Genomic DNA, 14,309 nt, shown 5'->3' with positions numbered 1-14,309 from the left:
ACACCCCAAAACGGCAGCAGGAGCGAACATGGGGCCCTGCCAGGTGCTGCCAGAGCTTGGGCTGTTAATACAGCATCCTTAACACTGGCTCTGCTTCTGTGATGGTCAAATTGCTGGCAGTACCATCAGCAATGCCCACACCAAAACCCTGCCTCCAGCATGTGGAGCTGGGTGGCTCAATGTGGCTGCTCCGAGGCTGATGTTGCTGGTCCCATGGCAGTGACAAACCCTGTCCCTTGGTTATCACTCCCTGGTGCTGTGTCACCTGCAGCTTTGTTAGAGCATGATCTCACGTTGTCTTCCAGTAAAGATGTCACAGCTCTGAGCTCAGAACAGATCACCACAGAGCCTCCGGGAAGCTACAGAGGGATGGTTCCTTGTTTACACTTGTATTTTGAGGTTTGTCAACTGGTTTGGGGGTTACTTGGGGTATGCTGGGTTAGTTTTGCACTGCTCTAGTTTCTCAGTCAATGAAGCATATTAGTTTCAGTGCCTTCATTACATTGAGGTTAACACACATCAATGCACTTCATCATCTTGCAGTTAAAGGACACTGAGCTAGTTCAGTAGGGCGAACTTTCTGTAAACACATGCCAGAGTTTATGCACTGCTGTCTTACTGCAGCTGTTGGGCTGCTGGGAGGATGAGTGGGTGGGTGTTTTAGACCATTCCAGTAGCAGACCAACTAAAATAAGATAGCACTGCATGTCACAGATTTTTTTAATTATTATTCTTAATGGAACTTCCATGGAAAAAGCAAGATTTTCAAAAGTAGAGTCAGTGCTAGTAGGATAAATGGATATGTTTAAGTTTCAAGCCAGTGCTGGCATCCTGATAGCCAAAAACATGCTTGCAATGTGGCATGGTGGGCAAGGCTGGTGGTGAGGAAACTTTTAACTGCTACCGAAAGAGGTGAGGAAAACCTTTGCTTTAAGGACCTGAGAGCAAAAACAGAGCAAGGGGAGGACAGTAAAAAAGTAGAGATAAAAAGGAGAAAAACCACACAAATGTAAATGCAGATTTCCAGAATGTCCTTGGACACTGATCCTTTCAAAGGCCAAGTTCATGAAATTTTGATCCCACTGAAATTAATGGGGAAATTCCTGCTAACTTTATTCTTATTTATCCATTTATTTTTATCATATTATTAAGGTAATTGGGACATGAAGAGCCATACTGACAAAGTATTTAACTTTTTTGTCTCATTATATAGGTAAAAAGAGCAAAGGATCAAAATCAGTCATAATTTCTGACTGCTAAAGAAGGGTAAGAGCCGTGTGCTCTGGTCCTGTGTTTTTTTTTTTTTTTTTTTTTTTTTTCTTAGTATAAGGAAAGGAGGGAGGGAAAAACCCAGGGTGGGGTCCCTCTCTTGGCATTTAACTGTGTAATTTTTTTTTCTTTTAATTTTTTATATATTTTGTATAAATATCCTTTTTTTTTTTTTTCCCCCCAACAATTTGTCAGTTTTGGGCACCTAAAATTTTGTATGTAAGAGCAGGAAAGCAAAAATACTTGTCCACAAGTATGTTTAATTGTGTGAAGATTCCTCTACCATGCAGATTTCTGGTGGGGGTCACCATTATTTTCTTGTCAGCTTTGTCTTGGTACCAAATGATTATAGCTTTTGAGATTAATATGAATGCTCTTCCCGTTAGAAAAAAAAAAAAAAAGAGAGAGAGAGAGAAAATGTGAATAAACACCATTGTTTCCTAAACTAATAAACAACTTTCCTCTAAATTTAACACCCAAATGTTATAAAAATTGAAGCTGAATGCTACTGAAAGCCGATATTGTTGAAATGATCTTGTGCAAGGTTATAAAATAGCAATGAGTGGCACAGAGATTTGGTTGGATTTGTCTTTAAGTTTACGATGCTCCTGAGAGCCAGGTACATATTACATGTGTATCAGAACCTAACTGTATCCCTTTGAAAACAATATACTTGTAAGCTTTTACTGAAATTGAAGGGTTTCACACATGTGGTACTCATCAGCATTCGAACAACAGTTTTAAAATCTTATGGTTAGTTCAAAATGTTTCTTAGTGTTGTTCCAGCAACCATAGCTGTCAGAACTGTAAAGCTGGAGTGTCTCAGCCTTCCTGAGATGAACCAATTCAAAACTCTCCTTTTAACATTTCTGATATTGTTCAGGAAATGTGAAAAAAATTTTAAATGACACAGTTTTTTTTACTGAGACTTGCCAGGTTGTAATGAGCTCTAGAGATGTGCTGTTTGTCATGAAAACATCACAACATACACTCACCAGCTCAGAGCCCAGATGGTTTTATTTAGGTAGTCACTTCGATGGTGGCCATTGTCATTGTGGTGTGGAGGAATGGTAGCGAAATGGCAAGCCTGAAAGAGAGGGAATGGGAATGAAAGAGGTTTCATTCATCTGGAAATGAAAAGAGAAGTGAAACCCCTTTTAGGACAGATTTGCTTCTTGTTAGTGGAGTTTTATCACCTACCAGGAACCTTTCTTTTTTCTGTTATCAGCGTGGATGGCTGACAAAGTAGCTGTGTTGTTACTTTCAGCAGTGTCACAAAGCATCACAACACTGGCATGCCAACACGTTCAATGTGCTTTCAAACATAATAATATACGAGGATCCAAGTTTCAATGGAATGAAACAAATAGGAATTTAGTGAATTGCTCTTAAATTCTATCCTGTGGCCAGGACTCTTGTGAATGTAGTTACAGAGTCTTTGACTTACATTCAGCCAGCTTAGCTAGCAAGATCCAAGGACAGCTACTAATGTTTTAATATCTGGAGGATCTGTATAAAGTCCAGAATTGAACTATATAGTCTGTGCAGGATTGTGTAGGTGGTGGTTGTTTTCCTCTGCAGCCGAATCTTTGGACATTTATTAAATGCTGCCTGAAATGTCATCTGAGGGCAGGCTTTGTACCTCTTGCTTGCTAGCAGTGGTGCCCTGCTGCAGATAGCTGCATCTACTTGAATGAGATTGTATGCTTCATAAAATATTCTTCATGGTGAGAGAAGATATTGTGTGCTGGGTGTTTATGGGATGTTTAATACAGTTATTCTTATATTACTGACTTTTATGTCTTCGCAAACAGCTACAATATCTTCTCGATGGGCTTCTGTTGTTTTCCTTCACGGCTTGCTGACACGCTGAGAAGAGATCAGACACATTTTTATGTTATTGTAACAAAAAGAGTTCCATGGAAATGACAGTGGGTGCTCCGTGGAAGCCCCCCAGGAGGTCAGAAACCATCCCACAGATGAAGGAAGGCAGCGCAGGCGGGACCCGCTCCTAGGCCACTGCTGCGGCCCAGCGTCCCCTCGCTGTCTGGTGGTGGCCATCTCGTGCCAACCTGCGGTGGGATGTCTTTAGGCAAACGTCCCGCAAACTGTGTGTGACATTAAGCCATGGCAGCTGTAGAACGCTCACAGGGAGGCCTCCTGTGTGTGTTATGCATGGCTGGACGTGTGGCTGTGGTGCAGTAGGAAAGCTGGCATGGCTGCAGCCTCCGCCTTTGCTCCTTGTAGTGCCAAAACACGATGGCTTTCATCCATCGGCTGAAGGCAGGGGTTCTACCCCAGTGATGAAGGCAGGCAAATTTGGGGAAAAAAAAGCACTCAGCAGTGTTTTACCTACTGCTGTCTGAGGTGCGCCCCTCCACCAGCGTGAGGGAAAGAGATAAAAAACAACAAACTCTTCACCACCCTGCAGCCACCATTTCCTCCTCAGCCTGATTGCTTTATTGGTTTTACTGATTTCTACTTAGTTATTTGCTTTCTCTTCTTGTTTATTTGTGACTTTCTCCTGGCAACAGTGGAGAGAAAATGTTATTTCATTGTTTCTTTCAGAGGCAAATCTGATAACGGCGACACAAACTGTCAGGAGAATTGGTGGGCCAGAGGAATACCTGCCACTACTCATTTGGCTGAAGAGGAAGAGCTTGCAAGCTCCCTGGTGCTGTCAGGGACTGTGGAAATCCCTGTGGCCATGGGGGCTGCTTCTTTGGGTGGTTCAGCATTTGTAAGTGCAACTGCAGCGCCCTGTGGCATATGTTTGTAAGGTGTGAAGAAAAATAGAGAAAAGACACTTGTGTCAGTATCCAAAGCATCTCAGACCCTTTAGTACTGTTTGTCCTTGTGCCTAAAGGGTCCAATAAAAGCAAACATTTGCAAAAGGTCCAGTAGGAATCCCGTAGGAGGGAGGAATTAAAACCTGGTCTTGTCTGCCCGACCTGGGGCGAGTCCCTGGAGCACGTCCCTGGAGCACCAGGCATTTCCTACACATAAATCGCTTGGGCTCTGGGTGAGCACAAAATGCTTATTGCCATCCAGCCCACACTGTGTCTGTAGCAGCTGCTGTACTTGCTGGCTCTGCCTGCCTGATGTTTTCCAGGCAGGCTGCTGTTGGGCTGGATGGCAGAGTGCAGGGAAACAATGGCACTACATTTGCTGCAGGTGCTGCAGGGAGACCCAAAAGACCTTTGTGATCCAGCTATTACATGCAGGCTTTTAAAGCTGGCACAGCAGGGCTTTCTCCATTTTAGTCTTTACATTTCACAAGCATTACTGCGACATTCATCCCACTAATACCTGAACCTATTGCATCCTCCTGTGAGAAAGGACATTTTCTATCTCCTTTTTATGGTAGCGGACTCCTAAGAAAGAAAATGGTTACAGAATTTGTCCACAGTCACCTACTAGGGCTGTGAAAGAGCCGAGAATAGGTTTGTTTCCCCATCTGGGCTTTAATAACACAAAAAATATCCTTCCACTATAGTGAAGCAAGTCACAGTGGGCAGCGGCTTTTGTGACTCCGTGCATTAGCGCTGCAGCTCACAGACTGCCCTCATTAAGCGGTCACATGCTGCAGACCGAATGCCAGGCCAACCTGCCAGCCTCTGCTTGCGGGCTGGAGAGGCAAATGTTGGCACTGAAGAGCTCAGCTTTCATTAGGCACCGTCTGAAATCAGCTAATCTTTTTTGACTGAGCATAGAAGCAGCGATACTGTAGGCAGAGGGGTTTGGTGCTTGGGGTACGCCTGGGGGTACATCAGAGACTGTCCCAGCTCAAAGCAGAAAGCTCCCACTGGCTCTGCTTTTGGGAAACTATTTCAGCAAAGCCAAGAGAGAGCTGAAGCTGTTGAGCACACAGCTACTGACAGCTGGTAAATAACAATCCAATTTGGAAACAGCAAATGAACAGATTACATTTAACCTTTGGTATCTTCAGGGAACTTTGCAGTCCCCAGGTAGCAGGAGTTCAGGTGTCAGCTGCCAAAGCTGGGAGGTTATAGTAAGTGATGAGCTGCTCTGGAAAAATGTCTTCTCACATTAGTAAATTCCTTTCAGTAGCAAGTGAGCAGTGTGTATTTCCTCTCTCTGGTTCCCCGAGCACGTCTTCGCGATGTGGCTTGTTTTCTTCTGACTCCCTTTTCAAGACCAGCTGTGTGGACCTGCCTTTTCACTGCTTTGGGAACCATGCCCATGGCTGTGTCTGTATATTTCCTCATGCCAGCAACTGTCTTTCCGCTTGGTTTATCAGCAGCACCTAGCTCCGTGGGGCCTCCTCCCTGCTCAGGAGTTGTCACCAGCGGAGTGACAAGCAGCGATAGCAATCTCTGCCACTGTCGAATAGTTGCAAGGAGGCTGCTTCCCATCGGCCCAGGAGTTCTCCACAGCCCTTGTGTCCACCTGTGATCACAGGATACATGACAGAGGGCCAGCATCGTCTCAGTATCTCAAGTCTGCCATCATCTGCACAGCAGCAATAACGGAACGGTGCTCATTAACATCGGGTCATTTACAGTCAGATTCAGGCCTCACTGCAATGAAGGGTGTTTGTATAGAAGCTTCACTGCTTCCCAGCACGTTGCTAGAGATAATCTTGGTCACTGCCTGCTCTCTCACAGCACTGGGTCAGGATGTGTAGCCCGGGGTCCTGCCTGTTTGTTGGTGTGCCTGGAGAGGGTGAAGGAGGATGGGCAGAGAGGGCTGGGGCAGCACAGACGTGTGCAGTGCCATGGATGCAGGACCGATATGTCACTAGGATCCTAATTAACTTTGGGGTGCAGAGGAAAATAACTCAAGTGTGAAAGGAACATGTCTTAAAATGAGCATTTTGCTAAATGGATTTTCTCCTCTGGTTCACTGTTCCAGTGCAGGCTTTCAGCCTCCCCAGAGTAGCTCATTGTTCACTCATTTTTTCCCTCTATTAATAAACATGCACAAGCACTTAAATGGAATAATGTGCCTTGTGAAAAGATAAAAAAAAAATAAAAAAGCAACACAACATCTTGATGTCCCAATGGGGAGAAAAAGCTGCGTAGAGAAAAACAGTGCCATTCTGGCAGATTTTTGTTTACTGAAATAAATTGCTTGCTTACATTTAGCTCTTTGGGCTTTGCTGTGCGGGGCAAGGGAAATTTAACTGCTCCTCTTGTTTAAGGTACATACTGTCATTTTTCCAGAGACCTTTCTTTTCTTTCCTTTATTTATTTATTTATTTATTTTCCCTCTCCTTTCCACCCGTCATTATCTTTTATATCTGAGTCAAATCCAGTATTAATTTTCTGGGGTTGTGTTTGAACTGAGGTTCTACCAGTATTTAGCAGGGGAGCTGGGTCAGGATCAGACTTGCAACATGCATCGTGAACAGGGAAAGATAAAATCATGTTGGAACAGATTGCAGTTTGGAATTAAAACAACAGGGAACGTGACATTGTGAAAAATGATTATTTCTGAGGTGGATGTGACTTGGGGGTTCCCTCCCCTTTTCTCTTCTCCCCCCATCACTCCTTGGACATTGCATGTTTGCTGGGATTTTTCCATCATGCTGGAAGAAATCTCACCTTATCTCTGAGATTCCCTCATGCTGGGGAGTCATTGCAGGAGGCTTTCACCTGGGCAGACAGCAGGGCTCAGAGGAATCATCTCAGAGCTCCGGGGTGGAGGTCATATTTTGTACTAATACTGGATTATGGTAACGATGCTGCTTTTGAGGATTTTTTCCTGTTAAGCTGTGCTCTGTTTCCAGGTGTGTGCATGTGTCTGTCTGTCCTTCCTTGGCACCAGGCAGAGGCACTGAGGTCCTGGCTGCCTCACCAGGCTGCTCCCATGGGTGCTGCAGGGTGGAGGGCACACGTGGCTTCTCTTCTCCCCCTAGAGACTCCACACTGTCCTCCACCCCACAGCCCTCACTGATGGGGGTCTCCCATGCCAAGAAAGGTTGCCCCCTCCTCTTCCTTCCCATCGGCAGCTCTTTTACCTGTCTTGTCCTGTTTCCTCCTGCTGCCTTCCCAGGGATGTGCTCAGGAGGCTTTGGCCATCAGGGTGAGCAGGCTCACCCTCTTTTCTGGGCTCCCCTTGCAAGGGGGGAAGCAAAGGGTGTTTAGACAAGCCCAGCGCATTAACCAGCCATGCTGCCCCACATAGCAGGAACGAAAGTGGGACAGTCTGCTCACTGCTAATTTTACACAGGCCCAGGGGGATTTTTTTCCTTTTTCCAGGAAGGGTGTTATCATTAGTTTCTGTCCTAAAGGGCCTAAAATTAGTGCTTGTGAGAAGCAAGCCACTACTGGAGGCTTCATCCCAGCCAGCCCAGGCCTGGCGAGAGCTGGTCTCCAGTGCTGCCTCTCTGTATCCTCTGCCACAAGAGCATTTGGGCACCCTCCAGGCAGGGAACAGGGGATCCATCGGTGGTTCCCAGTTCTTCTGGGGCTCCTGGCTCACCCACTGCAATGCTCCATCTGCTGGGTGAGCTCCAGGGAAGTCCCAGTGTGCCCAGTGCACCCAGCACCTGTCCCCACCCCAAGATACGTTACCACCAATATCTGTGCCTTCAAGGGTCCATCCTGCAAGGGACTGAGCACTCGAGGCCAAGCAATGCAGCCTTTAGTCAATGGGCTCATTCACACGCTTAAACACTTCGTTAAGTGGTTTGTTTAATTAGGCCAGACCACGCTGCTCCTTGTGGGATCGAGTGCAAAGCAAGGCGCGCTGGATGAGACCTAACATTTTGAAGCAAAAAGCTAAAAATGAAGCAGCCCCCAGCTCGGCAAATAATTAAGCACATGGGTAATTACTGATTTCACTCCATTCACCAGTTGTGTTGATTTCAGGGGGGGCATGTGCTGCTGCTAGCTGTGTGAGCATATGCAAGGTCGGGCCCCCGGGTTAAAAGAGCGCAGAGGCTGGGGAGCCAGATATTTGCACTGCAGCCAGCACATGGGGTCTGGGGGCCTGTCACACGTCCCTGGGTGGTTCAGTAAGAATAATAATGCCATATTTAAGTACTACTGACTTTTAGCGATGCTAAGCACTAGCCTTCCCAATGGCCTGGGCTTTCTGCATCAAGCAACGAGCTATCACGAGCCTCATCATTAATGGGGCAAAGGAAAGAGCTTACAGTATCTGGACAAGAAAACCTGTAGCCTCTTGTCCACCTGGGCTATTCTTTTCCTAAATGTCAACGTTAAAATGCTGTCTAGGATACTGTAGCCCCTAATCCAGAAGGAACAAAGAGAAAACGGAGCTGCAGCAGGTTTGGTCTCAACAAGTTGGAGAGAAACACTTTTGCTGCTATTCTTTTGTCTGTTTGCTTTTCCCTGGGTATGTTTTGTTCTGTTCTGATTTTTTTTTCCCTTTTAAAAACAGACAGAGCCCTTATCTGCTAGCAAAGGCTTAATTCCCGATATCTTTTTGTTCCCCTGCAGATGATTTGACAGTGATGTTTACAGAACCCGCGATTTAGAAAAAACAAAAAGGGAGCAGAGAATGGAAAGGCAATGAAGTGAGCTCACCCAGGAGAGCCTCCTGCCACTGCACGAAGCAGCTGTTAATGATGCCTTTGATAATGTGCCATGCTGACGGGGCCGGTACATGATTTCTTTTCTGTACCCAGACGGCAGTGGTTTTAAGCTGATTGTGTGTGCCCTCGGGGGGGTTGCGATACCATGTTTTCAAACACAGCCACCACGAAGCACCTTGTGTCACAAACAAGGCTCATTAGCATAGCTCAGCAATTAAAACCCAGCTCGGTCTGCTGTCCTGAGATAAAGAACTCCCAATTTACGGCCCGGTTGACTTTCGCTGGAGATGAATTGGCTGACAGCTTGGAGTGGTGACGTTTTGTCTCACGAGTACAGCTGTTCGCAAGGGTGATCTCTCAGAATGTGACTTTTCCACAGCCTAACCCAGGGTATTAGCACTCACTAATTACAGGGGAAAGCCAGGGGCGATGCTTTCCTGAGAGTGGGAACATGGCAGGCCCCAAACAGCTGGGGAGTGCGAGCGCTTCTCTGCCTCCGAAAACAACAACCCTGCTGGAGGAGAGCTCCCCATCTGGCAAGCCCTTCTAATTCGTATAATACATGCAAATGGTTTTTATCTTATTTATTTTTGACTACTCTTTAATGGAGTTTAGAAGGAGCTGGATGCATGCAGCAAGACGTGTGAGCCTTCTCTTCGGAACAAATGTGTGTTGTAGCATTTGATTAGTGATATTGTGTTACAGGAGCTGTTCCCATCTCAGTCTGTTTTCAATTTCGTGTATGTTGTTTTTAGGAAAGAAATTTTCTTGTGTTTACTTCTCAGCCCAGGGACTTTTTGATGTTTGATTTTGGTTCTTTTGGGTTGCGCTTACATAGGATTTTTTTTTTCCTTTTTAAACACTGTTCATCTTTGTACAATATTATGTTTGCCACTCATACAAACAATGAATAAAGAGGATTGATTCCTAGAGCATCTTTAACGTAGTGAATCTTCATGTAAGAGAGATGATCGAACGTGCTCTCCAGGACCCATCAGAAGGAAACAAGGAGGAAGAGTCACTGGTGAAGCAGTGGGAAATCCAGCAATCCAGGAGCTCAGGGAAGAAAAAGCACAGCACCTGCCAGAGATCGGGTCCTCAGGTGGGAATTTGGGTTGTCTTCTGTTTAGACAAATGCAGTAGCAAATCCGAACTGAAGGCTTGCCATCAGCATCTACAACCACAGATCTATGGGGACTGCTTACATTCATGATGGTCAAAAGTACAAGAGAATTGCACCTTATAGATCTTTTAGGGTTTGGTCTGCTAGTAATAACAGCATTGGATTGCCACAGGGGTGGCCTGGGTGACTGTGTGAGTGTTTGGGTACAAGTGAGCTTGGATGTATGTCCCACAGCTTGTCCCAGCAGACTGTGGTTGGGATTGGGGACTTCTAAAATCTTTACAAGGCATTTTTTGACATGTGTACCACCTGCATGGCAGTTGTGCTGCTTGCAGGGGTGAGGGCCAAAAATGTCTCTCCAGCTGGCTGCTGTTCATCTCGGAAAAGGAACTCTTTTTATCTACATTTTTTTTTTTCTTGCTGTGAATGTCTGCAGAAAACTTCATTTCTTATTAAAAATGACTTTTCATTGAGCTTGTGAATCTCTGTAGAGCTAATTTAAGCCCATTAACAATAGACTTGCTTTACTTAATTACCCTTTGCATAATCATTTTAGGATTCCCAGGTGTCCTTGGGCCACAGGTTGAAGACTATCTGCACGTTAAAGGACAAGGTGTCTAAAGGTGGTGGTTAGGAATATGGAGCACAATTTCTGAGTTAAGGAGGACCTCCTGTTGTTTTTGTTGTTGTAGTTATGATGTAATCCTTCTCATTTACCCCAACTTGTAACTCTTCAGGGAAAATATCACTGTGGTTTTCCCACCCAGGAGCAGGGAAGCCTTGGTGAAAGGAGGGAGAAAAAAGATGGGAAATAAGAGAAGATGCCGGTATTTTTTGTGATTCTCGTGCTGGCAGTTTGGCCAAGCCTTAGGATTATTAATTCATTTGTGTGATTAGCAGTGACTGTTTCTTACAGCTTCTTAGTGACTTATTTGTGCCATTTAGGGGGAGGCATTTAGTGATGTTAAAATTATTTTGGGTAAATCTGTGAGAAAGAAGTAGAGGTACAGTGCTAAGCATGCACACAGGTCTACAGAGAGCCCAGACCTCCTGAAGGAATTCTTGGTGTGGAAATCTGTGGTGTGTGCTTGCTGTGCTACCAGCGTGGGCCTAGGGGCACCACGCCACGTACAGGAGGCGAGATCAGTTGCACTCTGCCAGCCTCCTGGAGCTGTGAGGGGTGGGCTGAGGCCAGGCAGGGTCAGGATCAAACCCATCTGACCCTAAACCTCAGCAACCAAACCTTGAGAGGAGGGAAGGATGCTCTCTGCAGTTCCCAGCTCTCTGTACTGCTTCTCGTGGGTCCTTAACGTCTCAGCAAACAGCCACAGCAAGAATTTCTCTCCCACAGAACTTGCAAAGCACAAAAGAAGTGAGGAAAATCTCAGTGCTTGTTTTGCCAAGGGAAATGTGGGTAACCTCAAATCAGGTGGGGGAAGATATTTGTCATCGCAAGGCAGAGGAGGGGAACAGTGTTTTTCTCACAGGGAATCCAGGTAGTGTTTGTTGATGTTCCTTCATGCTGCAGAGCAGGCAATGCCTGGCAGAAATGTTTCAGGAAATAGCAAAAAGCAAAATGGAGACAAGCAAGGCAAGTATTCTCAGCAGATTCTATTGGAATGTGCATTTTTCTTCATTATTTTCTCACTGAAGCGTGATGATATCCGATAGAGCATTATGGATGGGGAGAAGGAAGAGTTAGCAGAGCCTGAAAACAACAAGCTACTGCTCTGGCTAAGGAAGCAAAATGGAAACTCTGGCTGTGGCAGCAGTGAAACCCTAGGAGGGAGAACTGGGCTTAAACCTGGATGAGTGGAGCTTGCGGAAAGACTCTTTCTGGGTCAAACATATAAAATCTTTCACTTTACAGCCTTTCTTCACCTTAATTATGTAGAAAATGAGCATTCGGATGGACACAGCTCCCACCCACCTGCTATCATTTGTGGTGGTTTTCATCCATGGGTTTTCCTAGGCTTTGTAAGAGGAGGAGGGCTAGGAACCAGCCTCGTGTAGTACATCTTGTGGACACCTGGCAGGAGCTGGAGACGGGCCTGTCAGCCCACACACCAGATGGAAATATTTAATTTTTTACTCAAGCCAGTTTTGTGAAGAGGTCTAGACCATTTCTATGGGGTGGGTGCAGTAAGACAAAAATTACTCTTTCTGGTGGTTTTGCTTTACAGAAAACACAGAGAGTGATAGAGAGAGATTTTGGGATCCCCCACATGAACATGGCCATGAAAAGGTAGGCACCAGCGGGGTGTCGTGTGAAGGGAAGGGAGCTTAGTGCAGTGTGACAGCCCATGGATATTAACAACAGTCCTGAATTTCATATTCCTTTGGAATGAGAAGATCAAAGAGCTGTGATTCGGAAACAGCTAGCAGCCTGTCACGGGTCATTAGGAGTGAACAACAACTCTGTTTCCAGGTGAAAATGGCTTTTGTGCTGATTTGGTATGTGGTTTTAGGGTGGGAATCCCCACATGCCCAAGGATTAGGCGCACAATGCACAAGTCCTTTGTGAGTCTGACTAAACCCAAACTCTGCTGCCTGGTGGGATTTGGCACTCTGGGTTACATTCCCCAACAGGGAATGAGTAGAAATGTGTTCTTGGGATGACACAGGCTGGATGGGGATGGCTGAAGAAGTTGGCATCTCCAGCTCCGAGGTGGGTGCTTAGTTTGGGATCACATCTGCTTGAGTCTCTTCCAATTTCTACATGTATATGCAGTCACTTTTTGAACCTGTACACACTCTTAGTGTTCACATCCATGGGATTATAAATGTGCTGAAATCTGTTACAGACACCAACTTGGAATGCCAGGCTTTCTGGGAGATTTCTGTGCTTAAGATACCTCTGGCAGGATGCTAAAAAGTGCTTACTACAAAGTCTGAGCTCTGCTTTTATTAGATCTGCAGGTGCTGATATGGCCATTTAATGGGAGCAAAAATAACTTAAGCAAAAGGTGTCCTTTTACCAACCATCACTACGTCTTAGGTGATGCTCTTATTCTATAAATAGATGTCATTTTGCCCTAGGAATAGTCTGGTATTTCATAAACATTTTTTCTTTATCAACACCTACTATCTATTCTGTAGTACTAATCTTTGGAAAGCTCAAACTTTTATATCAGCTTTCAAATGCCCATAAGAACATCGCATTTGGTGTAAGGTCCAGTTATGATTTTTTTTAATGGATATTTTTTGGTTTCATTTTGACTTTTTTTTTTTTTTTCCCCTCCATTGGCTTGCACTGGTACAGAAAATAACCACTGAATTGCATTTGGCTTCCCCTGCTTCCTTTCTCTGCGAGATGAGGTTACAACGACCTCATCTACCTAAATCAATAATCTGCACCCAAATCTAATAAAGATCTAGCAGGGCCTGTAAAATAGCATGCAGCCCAGATGGAAAGGGAGGTCCTAATGTCCAATCCATTCATTAGCTATTTATCAACCATTAATGATGAGAGTAGGAGTGGTGTGGGGGGAAAGGGGCGCAAAAGCAAGACAGCAGAGAACCTGCCTGAACATGAGGAGGAGAAAAAGACTTTAAAGCAGCATGACTCTGGCTGGGGAGAGGAAGGTACCTAAAAAGGGGAAATATCATGGGCATTTGCTTGCAGAACCCCATATTTTCCTATACAAAAGCTGAGTGTTTCTTCGAGCTGCTGTATGAGAGAACACAATGAAAAGCTAAAATACCTTTGGCTTCCCACCAGCTGACCCTGCATCCCTTTACAGATCTGAAAGCATTAAACTAAAAGGCAGGATTTCCTGAAACTGGATATTAGATCCTTTTTTTTTTTTTTTTTTTCTTTTTTTCCCTGTAAGAGAAGAATTGCTCATCTCATCACAGACCAATGCTATTTCCAATTATTTTATTTAAGGCCAAGACTTCTCTTTTACTTGAAGAAAATAACTGTATGAACTGGCCATCTAGGATTTGTTGTTGTTTTTTTCCACCAAATTGCTGAAGCACGGAATTAGCCAGGCAGCTAGAGTGAGTGGAGAAAAATAATTTTTCATCACTGTTTTTTGAGCAGAAACTGGCTCTCTGACAAAACAGTACTTTTTCATACTGTCAACAACATGTTATTTTGTATTTGAAAACTAAAGTCACTCTTATTTTTTATTTTTTTTCTTTTCCTTTAAATGGCAACAGTGTTTCAGTGGTTAAGAATTTTTATACAGGTGTGAAACTTTCACACTTTTTTTGGGGAGGAGTGTTAAAATTTGTTGGAGATGGGATTTTTTTTTTTTTTTTTTTTTTTTCCCCCAAAGCTGGAGCAGTAGAACAAAAGGAATTCAGCATCTCTCGAGTCTGTGGTATGCATAAATACAGCAACGTTCCATGAAACAATATTTCAGATTCCAGCAATGCAGAACATAG

This window comes from Anas platyrhynchos, chromosome 6 (genome assembly GCF_047663525.1).
Source record: "Anas platyrhynchos isolate ZD024472 breed Pekin duck chromosome 6, IASCAAS_PekinDuck_T2T, whole genome shotgun sequence".
Lineage (NCBI taxonomy): Eukaryota > Metazoa > Chordata > Aves > Anseriformes > Anatidae > Anas > Anas platyrhynchos.
Note: the sequence above shows the minus strand (reverse complement) of the source record.